We start from the raw sequence: 12,500 nt of genomic DNA, 5'->3' as shown, positions 1-12,500 counted from the left end.
TCTATATATATATATATATATATATATGTTCCCTCCCTCTGTATCGCTCTCTCTCTATATATATATGTTCCCTCCCTCTGTGTCTCTCTCTCTATATATATATGTTCCCTCCCTCTGTGTCTCTCTCTATATATATATATGTCCCCTCCCTCTGTGTCTCTCTCTATATATATATATATATGTTCCCTCCCTACGTGTCTCTCTATATATATTTATAGAAATATATATATGTTCCCTCCCTCTGTGTCTCTCTCTCTCTCTATATATATATATATATATATATATATATGTTCCCTCCCTCTGTCTCTCTCTCTCTCTATATATATATATATGTTCCCTCCCTCTGTGTCTCTCTCTCTCTCTATATATATATATATATGTTCCCTCCCTGTGTGTCTCTCTCTCTATATATATATGTTCCCTCCCTCTGTCCCGCTCTCTATATATATATATATGTTCCCTCCCTCTGTGTCTCTCTCTCTCTATATATATATATATATGTTCCCTCCCTCTGTGTCTCTCTCTATATATATATATGTTCCCTCCCTCTGTGTCTCTCTCTCTCTCTATATATATATATGTTCCCTCCCTCTGTGTCTCTCTCTCTCTATAAATATATATGTTCCCTCCCTCTGTGTCTCTCTCTATATATATATGTTCCCTCCCTCTGTGTCTCTCTCTATATATATATATATATATATATATATATATATATATATATGTTCCCTCCCTCTGTGTCTCTCTCTCTCATATATATATATATATATGTATATATAGGCTACATAAAGATTATATACAGGCTATATATAGGCTACATGCAGATTATATACAGGCTATATACATATTACATACAGGCTATATACATGCTATATACAGACTATATACAGACTACATAAAGGTTATATACAGTTTACATACAAGCTACATACAGGCTATATACAGATTACATACAGGCTACATACAGGCTATATACAGGCTATATAGAGTTTGTATATAAACTACATATAGGCTACATAAAGATTATATACAGGCTATATACAGATTACATACAGATTACATATAGGTTACATACAGGTTATATATAGGCTACATGCAGTTTACATACAGGCTATATACAGGCTATATACAGGCCACATACAGATTACATACAGGCTATATACAGACTATATACAGACTACATAAAGGTTATATACAGTTTACATACAGGATAAATAAAGACTACATAAAGGTTATATACAGTTTACATACAGGCTATATACAGGCTATATACAGGCTACATACAGATTACATACAAGCTATATACAGGCAATATACAGGTTATATATAAACTACATAAAGATTACAAACAGGCTATAAACAGGCTATATAAAGGCTATATACAGATTACATATAAGCTATGTACAGGCAATATACAGGTTATATATAAGCTACATAAAGATTATATACAGGCTATATAGGCTACAAACAGATATATACAGGCTATATACAGGCTACATATAGGCTACATACAGATTACATGCAGGTGATATACAGGCTACATACAGATTACATACAGGCTATATACAGGCTATTTACAGGCTACATACAGATTATATACAGGCTATATACAGGCTACATATAGACTACATACAGATTACATACAGGCTATATACAGGCTACATACAGGCTATATACAGATTACATATAGGCTATATACAGGCTATATACAGGTTATATATAAACTACATAAAGATTATATACAGGCTATATATAGGCTACATACAGATATATACAGGTTATATACAGGCTACATATAGGCTACATACAGATTACATACAGGTGATATACAGGCTACATACAGATTACATACAGGCTATATACAGGCTATTTACAGGCTACATACAGATTATATACAGGCTATATACAGGCTACATATAGACTACATATAGATTACATACAGGCTATATACAGGCTACATACAGGCTATATACAGATTACATATAGGCTACATACAGGCTATATAGAGTTTATACAGGCTACATAAAGATTATATACAGGCTATATACAGATTACATACAGATTACATATAGGTTACATACAGGTTATATATAGGCTGCATACAGATTACATACAGGCTATATACAGACTATATACATGCTATATACAGACTATATACAGACTGCATAAAGGTTATATACAGTTTACATACAGGCTATATACAGGCTATATACAGGCTACATACAGTTTACATACAGGCTATATACAGACTATATACAGACTACATAAAGGTTATATACAGTTTACATACAGGCTATATACAGGCTATATACAGGCTACATACAGATTACATACAAGCTATATACAGGCTACATAAAGGTTATATACAGTTTACATACAGGCTATATACAGACTACATAAAGGTTATATACAGTTTACATACAGGCTATATACAGGCTATATACAGGCTACATACAGATTACATACAGGCTATATACAGGCTATATACAGGTTATATATAAACTACATAAATATTATATACAGGCTATATATAGGCTACATACAGATATATACAGGCTATATACAGGCTACATATAGGCTACATACAGATTACATACAGGTGATATACAGGCTAAATACAGATTACATACAGGCTATATACAGGCTATTTACAGGCTACATATAGACTACATACAGATTACATACAGGCTATATACAGGCTACATACAGGCTATATACAGATTACATATAGGCTACATACAGGCTATATAGAGGTTATACAGGCTACATAAAGATTATATACAGGCTATATACAGATTACATACAGATTACATATAGGTTACATACAGGTTATATATAGGCTACATACAGATTACATACAAGCTATATACAGGCTATATACATGCTATATACAGACTATATACAGACTGCATAAAGGTTATATACAGTTTACATACAGGCTATATACAGGCTATATACAGGCTACATACAGTTTACATACAGGCTATATACAGGCTATATACAGGCTATATACAGGCTACATACAGTTTACATACAAGCTATATACAGGCTATATACAGGCTACATACAGTTTACATACAGGCTATATACAGACTATATACAGACTACATAAAGGTTATATACAGTTTACATACAGGGTATATACAGGCTACACACAGTTTACATACAGGCTATATACAGACTATATACAGACTACATAAAGGTTATATACAGTTTACATACAGGCTATATACAGGCTATATACAGGTTACATACAGATTACATACAGGCTATATACAGGTTATATACAGTTTACATACAGGCTACATACAGGGTACATACAGGTTATATACAGACTATATACAGACTACATAAAGGTTATATACAGTTTACATACAGGCTACATACAAACTACATACAGGCTGCATACAGGCTACATACAGGTTATATACAGCTTACATACAGGCTACATACAGGCTATATACAGACTATATACTGACTACATAAAAGTTATATACAGTTTACATACAGGCTACATACAAACTACATACAGACTGCATACAGGCTACATACAGGTTATATACAGCTTACATACAGGCTATATACAGGCTATATACAGACTATTTAGCATGCTTAGCATGCTCACATACACACACACACACACACACACACACACACACACACACACACACACACACACACACACACATCAGCAGTCTCCTATGTTTAATCATTGTATCCAAGTTGGTGAATCATAATATGTTGTCAATAGTGATTATTAACAGTAGACCAATCCACTTTGTTGTGATTCAGCTCAGCATATGGACTCAAACTGCTGCTATGCTACAATACTTAACTACATCACACACACACGCACACACACACCATATGCGCATATGGATGTGTGTGAGTGTGTCTGTGTGTTGGTGAAACTGCTGACAGTTAACATTATTACTCCCTCCCTGTCAGAGAGAGAGAGAGAGGAGGAGAGAATTAAGGGCCGAAGATCAATACACACACACACACACACACACACACACACACACACACACACACACACACACACACACACACACACACACACACACACACACAACACACACACAGCGATTAGAAAGTGTTTGTAAACATCACTACCCAGTTATTAGCATGTGATTATTCCCCTGTTGGAGTGGAGACACATGCTGAGAGAAACCCTGGTCGTACATGTGTGTGTTGACTACTGACTGTTTCCCTCAGTCTTTCACAGTGGTTTTGAAGACTGCAACACACATACTCCTCTGAATTACAACCCACACAACTTGTTATTCTTCAAAAGGTCTTTTACAACCAAGCCAATTGGGATGAAACCATGATTTCAGTGCAAACTAACAGAGATGAGAGTTGCCGTCTGATTCAAGACCAAAGCCAGTCAGAATCGGATTTCGCATTGCTGCACCATGCCCTAACAGGCCATTTCCATGGTAACGCCTCTGATTAGCCAATCACATCAGAGAGAACGTGTTTGAGGAAATGAAAGGACCAATCAGAGAGTGTGGCGCCCAGGAGTAGGGCAGGATGATGTACACACACTTCAGATGAAGGAGTGTCTTTGTGTGTGCTGTTGAAACACACAGACACATACATATATTCAGGAGGCCCACCGGGGGAATAGGTTCAACACAAGGGGGATAGGTTCTGTTAACACTGTCACACTCCACTATCTGACCATAGAGGAACTGCGTGGAGGACCGAGGGATAAGGAGGAGAGGAAAAAGAAAGGAAAAGAAAACATTATTCTGGAAGAATAACTTTTTACTTGAGAGAGTGTGGCCTTCCAAAGAGAGGAGAGAGCGAGAGAGAGAGAGAGAGAGGCAGAGAGAGAGAGAGAGAGGAAGAGAGAGAGAGGCAGAGAGAGAGGGAGAGAGAGAGAGAGAGATAGAGAGAGAAAGAGAGAGAGAGCGAGAGAGAGAGAGAGAGAGAGAGAGAGGGGGAGAGAGAGAGAGAGAGAGAGAGAGAGAGAGAGAGGGAGAGAGAGAGAGGGAGAGGGAGAGAGAGAGGGAGAGAGAGAGGCAGAGAGAGAGGGAGGGAGAGAGAGAGAGGGAGAGAGAGAGAGAGAGAGAGAGAGGGAGAGAGAGAGAGAGAGGGAGAGAGAGAGAGAGAGAGAGAGGTAACTCTCCCTACCAAACAATACCCTCTGATAAGACAACAAAACCAAGTCCTCTAACACACACAGACACACACACGTCTGTTTTCTGTGATGACTAGTTCTCATTATGCAGAAGTAACTCATCCATCCATTTACCCTATTATCACTAATTAATGAAGTCCCTACACACACACACACACACACACACACACACACACACACACACACACACACACACACACACACACACACACACATACACACACAGACACACACACAGACACACACACCATACTGCTCATCACTCAGGACACACACAAGCGTATTAACAAAACACCTGATTCCTGTGCCTGCATGGCTCAATAAGGATTACTGGGCCTTCGTAGGAGGCGATGTGTGTGTATGTTCATTAGTGTGTGTGCATGTGTGTGTGGCTATCGGCACTGAGATGGCAGCTTCAACTGACGGTGGCAGTGCAGAGCGCTATGATTAACGACTAGTACACACACATCTCATTGTGATAGAGAGGGAGGAATATTCCCTTCTGTGAGCAGATTCACAAATGGTAATGGTGTTGTTCTAAGTAGGCCTGGCAGACTGATAGGTTGGTGTTGCTGTCAGGGGGCTGGACGATCAGTCGACTAAATCCTCTAACCACACACACACGTGCGCACACACACACACACTCTGAACCTGCACAGCAAATTGGAATAAAAATTCCAGCTGTTGGATATCTTAACTCTGGCTGGATTACAATAAGAACTACACATCACTTTGCAAGCCAGCATAATGTGACTTGCAGGCCTGATGTGGCCTGTAAACCAGGAATTTCCTATCACCACAGCAATAAGTCACCTCAGGGTTTGTGGTATACGGCCAATATACCATGGCTAAGGGCTGTGTCCAGGCACACCGAAATGTTTAGTGTGTAAGAACAGCCCTTAGCCGCTTGAAGGGCATTCTAGAGTGTGCATTGTTTATTATTTCCCTATAAAAAGCATGATATATTTGCACGGTAGAATTCAATAGTTTATTTTTTACATGTTTTCTTTGAGCTGCTTTTGAAAGCAAAAGTTGAATTGAAAACAGTATTGGTATTGTTGAATTAGATTTTGATAAGCTAGGTTTGTTTAGCTAAACTAGCACGTCTGTTTGTTTGGTTACCACGGCAGCTACTGCGGCTATCTATTAAACTTGCTAGCTACTTCAGTGGATGTTGAACACATTTCTAGTGGCAAATGTGTTAAATTATAGCCATGGTATAAAAAAGATAATCAACTCCGGGCTCTATGCGTCCTCTGGAAAATAATGCACTTTTGTCACGCCCTGACCTTAGTTATCTTTGTCTTCTTTATTATTTGGTTTGGTGAGGGTGTGACATGGTGGTGTGTTTGGTTTTTTGTATTGTCTATGGGTTTTTGTATGTCTAGGGGTTTTGTCTGTTCTAGGGGTTTATATGTCTATGGTTGCCTAGATTGGTTCTCAATCAGCGGCAGCTGTTTATCGTTGTCTCTGATTGGGAACCATATTTAGGTAGCCATATTCCTTGGTTTATCTGTGGGTTATTGTCTGTTTAGTTGCATGTCAGCACTCGTGTTTACAGCTTCATGTTGGTTTTGTTGTTTTGTATAGTTTAAGTGTTCTTCGTTTATTAAAAGAAGCATGTATTCTCATCACGCTGCGCCTTGGTCTCATCATTACGATGAACGTGACAGCTTTCAAAACATCTTTCACACCGTTCATTATTTTTCAGAGAACGCATAGCCCCTAGTTGATTATCCCTTATGTAGCACTGGCAAGTATAATGTGGTGTTCATTTTTTTAATTAAAGTGTTACATTAAAACTCCAAATGAAACACTTATCAGTGTACTTTTTACACTCTGTGGAGTGGGACCATATGTACTCTGAGATAGTGTTAAAATGAACTTGATTTACCATTGCAACATTCTTCTGTCTCTCACTCACTCTCTTTCGCTCTCTGTGCTCTCTTGCTCTCTTGCTTTCAATTCAAAGGGCTTTATTGGCATGGGAAACATTTGCATATAGCCTGAGTGAATATCAAAGACTCTACATTGATCCTCCTCCTCCCTACCCAACCACACACACACACACACACACACACACACACTACCTCATACACTCCAGACAGACACACTACCTCATACACTCCAGACAGACACACTACCTCATACACTCCAGACACACACACTACCTCATACACTCCAGACAGACACACTACCTCATACACTCCAGACAGACACACTACCTCATACACTCCGGACAGACACACTACCTCATACACTCCAGACAGACACACTACCTCATACACTCCGGACAGACACACTACCTCATACACTCCAGACAGACACACTACCTCATACACTCCAGACAGACACACTACCTCATACACTCCAGACAGACACACTACCTCATACACTCCAGACAGACACACTACCTCATACACTCCGGACAGACACACTACCTCATACACTCCGGACAGACACACTACCTCATACACTCCAGACAGACACACTACCTCATACACTCCAGACACACACACTACCTCATACACTCCGGACAGACACACTATTATACATTTATTCAGCAACATGTTGGAACTGAACATCTATTTATTTCACACGCATGCACGCGCACACACACACACACGCAAGCGCGCACACACTCACCCAGCCGGCCCAGTGGTAGTTAATGTCCAGGGGGTGGGGGATAGTAAGTGATTTAATGGACCGGTGGCTTTGTTTTTGTTTCAGTCAACTGTCGTCAAGCAGGGCCTTCGACCATGTACCAGCGTTATCGATGATGCTCAACTCACAGTTCTAAAATAAGTATGTTCTGGAGATGGCTGTGTAGGTCCAAGTTACAGTCCATTTGTTCCTGCATTTAAAGCAGCAGAGGTCAGAAAGGGAAAATTCCACATCCGTCCAGGTGCCCAGAGATGACTTCAAAACTGCCACTAGGAACCAGGTTGAGCGCTATTACCATCAAGTAGGCTTGGGTTTTGCTTTGGCGATCTCTGGCTCAGAGGGTCGCATGTTCAATCCCAGAGCTAGGCACTAGTTTAATTATGACTATTTTTTAACCCTATTCCAAACCTTAACCCTTAACCATTTGGAGTTAACGTAACCTTCTAAATACGATGCTATGGTCAAACGTAGTATTCTGCAATGAGAGTGTGAGAGCTTGTTGTATCACAACCCTTCTTACAGTTAGAAGACAGCCCTATTACAGGTTTATGCCAGGGGCATCTCTCTCTCTCTCTCTCTCTCTCTCTCTCTCTCTCTCTCTCTCTCTCTCCCACTCTCTCTCAGTTTGATTCTGCCCTAACTAGGCCAAGAGGCAGAGGTAACGCAGTGTGTGTGTGTATGTGTGTCTGTGTGTCTGTGTGTGTGTATGACAGAGAGAGAGATAGAGAGAGAGAGAGAGAGAGAGAGAGAGAGAGAGAGAGAGAGAGAGAGAGAGAGAGAGAACTAGAGGGAGGTCCACTGAGATACAGTGTTCTTTAATTAACCACACTCCTCAACAAAAGAGACACCCACTGCCATGGCTGACTGTCCACAGAGGCTGTATATGTGTGTGTGTGAGTGTGTGTGCGTAGGTAGGTGAAACAGGGATGAGCTGGGAGTCCACAGCGCTCTGCTTCATCCCAGAACAGCAGTCAGGTTAGAGTTCAAACATTACCAGACAGCTCAGATACACCCTCGGCTTTACAGAAATCAAATAGTCTGTCTCTGTCTGACAGTTTACCTGTCTGTCTGTCTGTCTGTCTGTCTGTCTGTCTGCCTGCCTGCCTACCTACCTACCTGTCTGCCTACCTGTCTGTCTGGCTGTCTGTCTGTCTGTCTGTCTGTCTGTCTGTCTGTCTGTCTGTCTACCTACCTACCTACCTACCTACCTACCTACCTACCTGCCTGCCTGCCTGCCCATATGTCTGTCTGTCTGTCTGTCTGTCTGTCTGTCTGTCTGTCTGTCTGTCTGTCTGTCTACCTACCTGTCTGTCCTCCTGTCTGTCTGTCCTCCTGTCTGTCTGTCTGTCTGTCTGCCTGCCTACCTGTCTGTCTGCCTGTCTGTCTGTCCTCCTGTCTGTCTGTCTGTCTGTCTGTCCTCCTGTCTGTCTGTCTGTCTGTCTGTCCTCCTGTCTGTCTGTCTGTCTGTCTGTCTGCCTGTCTGTCTGTCTGCCTGCCTACCTGTCTGTCTGCCTGCCTACCTGTCTGTCTGCCTGCCTACCTGTCTGTCTGCCTGCCTACCTGCCTGTCTGCCTGCCTACCTGTCTGTCTGCCCTGCCTGTTTGTAAATGTTATACTGGAGTACTATTTAAACAAATGGTAGGTAAACTTAGTGTGGGGGTGACTCGAGGACATGCCGAGGCACACATAAAAACACCTTACCGACTCAATAACCAACCAGGCATCATACTCAGACATCTTTATATTCAACCAGCGCCTCAGAGAACTGCCAGCTCAAATTGCAACGCATTCAGAGAATTTATGTTGTTGATAAAAACGTTTTATGGATGTTATGAGTTATGTCAAATGTTTGATTATAAAGACAATATCTTCTAACTTTATGAACTCACCGTCGTAGAAAGATTTTCAACAGTCTGAATTCACCACTTGCCTCATATATTTTTTTACTGTGTATTGTAAAGTAAAAAGGTACAGACCGAGAGTATTTCATCGTTGGCTGTGACATCTCAGAGTGGTGTTAACAGCCTTCCATGGTATATGGCCTTAATAAGATGGGTATCAATAAGAGCCATGACATTGTGTGCCAGAGTGCTAGTCTAACGAGTTAGTAGTTACTGTTCTATAGGGCTGGGGTTGACGTTGTTTTAGCGTCGTTAGGGTTTGGAATGGTGGATACGGTGTATGTGTTAAGACAGGGTTAGGAGAGGGGGAAGATGAGAGGGGGAAGAGGAGAGGTGATAACAGAGGACCAAAACAGACAGATGTCAAAGAGAGAGAAAATAAAAACTGAGGACTAGAGCAGGAAAAAGGCCTAAGGGAAAAAGTGTGAGAGAGAGAAAGAAAGAGAGAGAGAGAGAGAGAGAGAGAGAGAGAGAGAGAGAGAGAGAGAGAGAGATGGAGAGGGAGAGGGAGGCAGAGAGAGTGAGTGAAGGGGTGAGAGATAGATAGAGAGAGAAAGAAAGAGAGAGAGAGAGAGAGAGAGAGAGAGAGAGAGGGAGGAAGAGGGAGGCAGAGAGAGAGAGAGAGTGAAGGGGAGAAAGATATATATAGAGAGAGAGTGGGGTGAGAGATAGATAGAGAGAGAGAGAAAGAGAGAGCGAGAGAGAGAGAGAGAGAGAGAGAGAGTGAAGGGGAGAGAGATATATATAGAGAGAGAGCGAGAGAGAGCGAGCGAGTGAGGGTGAGAGAGATTGAATAGTGACACAGCATGAACACAATGAGGTCAGGGTGAAGAAGTGTTCCTAATTGAACCAGATAGAAGAGAAGACAGAGAGGTCCTCACAGACCAACCAGAGGAACAGAGACAGAGAGGTCCTCACAGACCAACCAGATGAACAGAGACAGAGAGGTCCTCACAGACCAACCAGAGGAACAGAGACAGAGAGGTCCTCACAGACCAACCAGAGGAACAGAGACAGAGAGGTCCTCACAGACCAACCAGAGGAACAGAGACAGAGAGGTCCTCACAGACCAACCAGAGGAACAGAGACAGAGAGGAGTGGAGGAAGAGAGGGGTGGAGGAAGAGAGGAGTGGAGGAAGAGAGGGGTGGAGGAAGAGAGGGGTGGAGGAAGAGAGGGGTGGAGGAAGAGAGGGGTGGAGGAAGAGAGGAGTGGAGGAAGAGAGGAGTGGAGGAAGAGAGCAGTGGAGGAAGAGAGGAGTGGAGGAAGAGAGGGGTGGAGGAAGAGAGGAGTGGAGGAAGAGAGCAGTGGAGGAAGAGAGGGGTGGAGGAAGTGAGGCGTGGAGGAAGTGAGGAGTGGAGGAAGAGAGGAGTGGAGAAAGAGAGGGGTGGAGGAACAGAGGAGTGGAGGAAGAGAGGGGTGGAGGAAGTGAGGAGTGGAGGAAGAGAGGGGTGGAGGAAGTGAGGCGTGGAGGAAGTGAGGAGTGGAGGAAGAGAGGAGTGGAGAAAGAGAGGGGTGGAGGAACAGAGGAGTGGAGGAAGAGAGGGGTGGAGGAAGTGAGGAGTGGAGGAAGAGAGGTGTGTAGGAAGAGAGGGGTGGAGGAAGAGAGGAGTGGAGGAAGAGAGGTGTGGAGGAAGAGAGGGGTGGAGGAAGAAAGGAGTGGAGGAAGAGAGGGGTGGAAGAAGAGAGGTGCGGAGGAAGAGAGGAGTGGAGGAAGTGAGGAGTGGAGGAAGAGAGGAGTGGAGGAAGAGAGGTGTGGAGGAAGAGAGGAGTGGAGGAAGTGAGGAGTGGAGGAAGAGAGGAGTGGAGGAAGAGAGGGGTGGAGGAAGAAAGGAGTGGAGGAAGAGAGGTGTGGAGGAAGAGAGGGGTGGAGGAAGAAAGGAGTGGAGGAAGAGAGGTGTGGAGGAAGAAATGGGTGGAGGGAGAGAGGAGTGGAGGAAGAGAGCAGTGGAGGAAGAGAGGAGTGGAGGAAGAGAGGGGTGGAGGAAGAGAGGAGTGGAGGAAGAGAGCAGTGGAGGAAGAGAGGAGTGGAGGAAGAGAGGGGTGGAGGAAGAGAGGAGTGGAGGAAGAGAGGGTGGAGGAAGAAAGGAGTGGAGGAAGAGAGGGGTGGAGGAAGAAAGGAGTGGAGGAAGAGAGGGGTGGAGGAAGAGAGGTGTGGAGGAAGAGAGGAGTGGAGGAAGTGAGGAGTGGAGGAAGAGAGGAGTGGAGGAAGAGAGGTGTGGAGGAAGAAAGGAGTGGAGGAAGAGAGGGGTGGAGGAAGAGAGGTGTGGAGGAAGAGAGGAGTGGAGGAAGTGAGGAGTGGAGGAAGAGAGGAGTGGAGGAAGAGAGGTGTGGAGGAAGAGAGGAGTGGAGGAAGTGAGGAGTGGAGGAAGAGAGGAGTGGAGGAAGAGAGGAGTGGAGGAAGAGAGGGGTGGAGGAAGAGAGGAGTGGAGGAAGAGAGGTGTGGAGGAAGAGAGGGGTGGAGGAAGAAAGGAGTGGAGGAAGAGAGGTGTGGAGGAAGAGAGGGGTGGAGGAGGGAAAAATGTAGATCATTTGTAAAGGATGGAAGGAGTGAAGAACTTGCATGAATATGGAGACAAGAGAGAAGGGAGAAAGAGAGAGCAGGAAGATAGAGTGATGGTGTGACGTGTGTCTGTGAAAAAGGGTAATACAAACATTGAGGTGATCAGTGAGGTGTGTAGCGGGATAGAGAGAGGAGCTGTGACATGGAAAATACCTCCTGGAAAACTGAGAGAATCTAAAGGGTCCGATCTGCAAGGATCAGGACAGGGAGTGATGGAGGGGAACAGTC

The 12,500-nt window shown here is 43.2% G+C and overlaps 1 protein-coding gene across 1 annotated transcript in view; it reads right to left on the bottom strand.

The window, feature by feature from the left end:
* Positions 1 to 12,500, bottom strand: part of LOC139405722 (ephrin-A3-like) — a 171,267-nt gene that overhangs the window by 157,457 nt on the left and 1,310 nt on the right. The gene's annotated exons all lie outside the window — the stretch shown is intronic.

The sequence above is a fragment of the Oncorhynchus clarkii genome, chromosome 3 (assembly GCF_045791955.1).
Source record: "Oncorhynchus clarkii lewisi isolate Uvic-CL-2024 chromosome 3, UVic_Ocla_1.0, whole genome shotgun sequence".
NCBI lineage: Eukaryota > Metazoa > Chordata > Actinopteri > Salmoniformes > Salmonidae > Oncorhynchus > Oncorhynchus clarkii.
The sequence above is the reverse complement of the archived record's forward strand: the minus strand, read 5'-3'. Positions and strand labels throughout refer to the sequence as shown.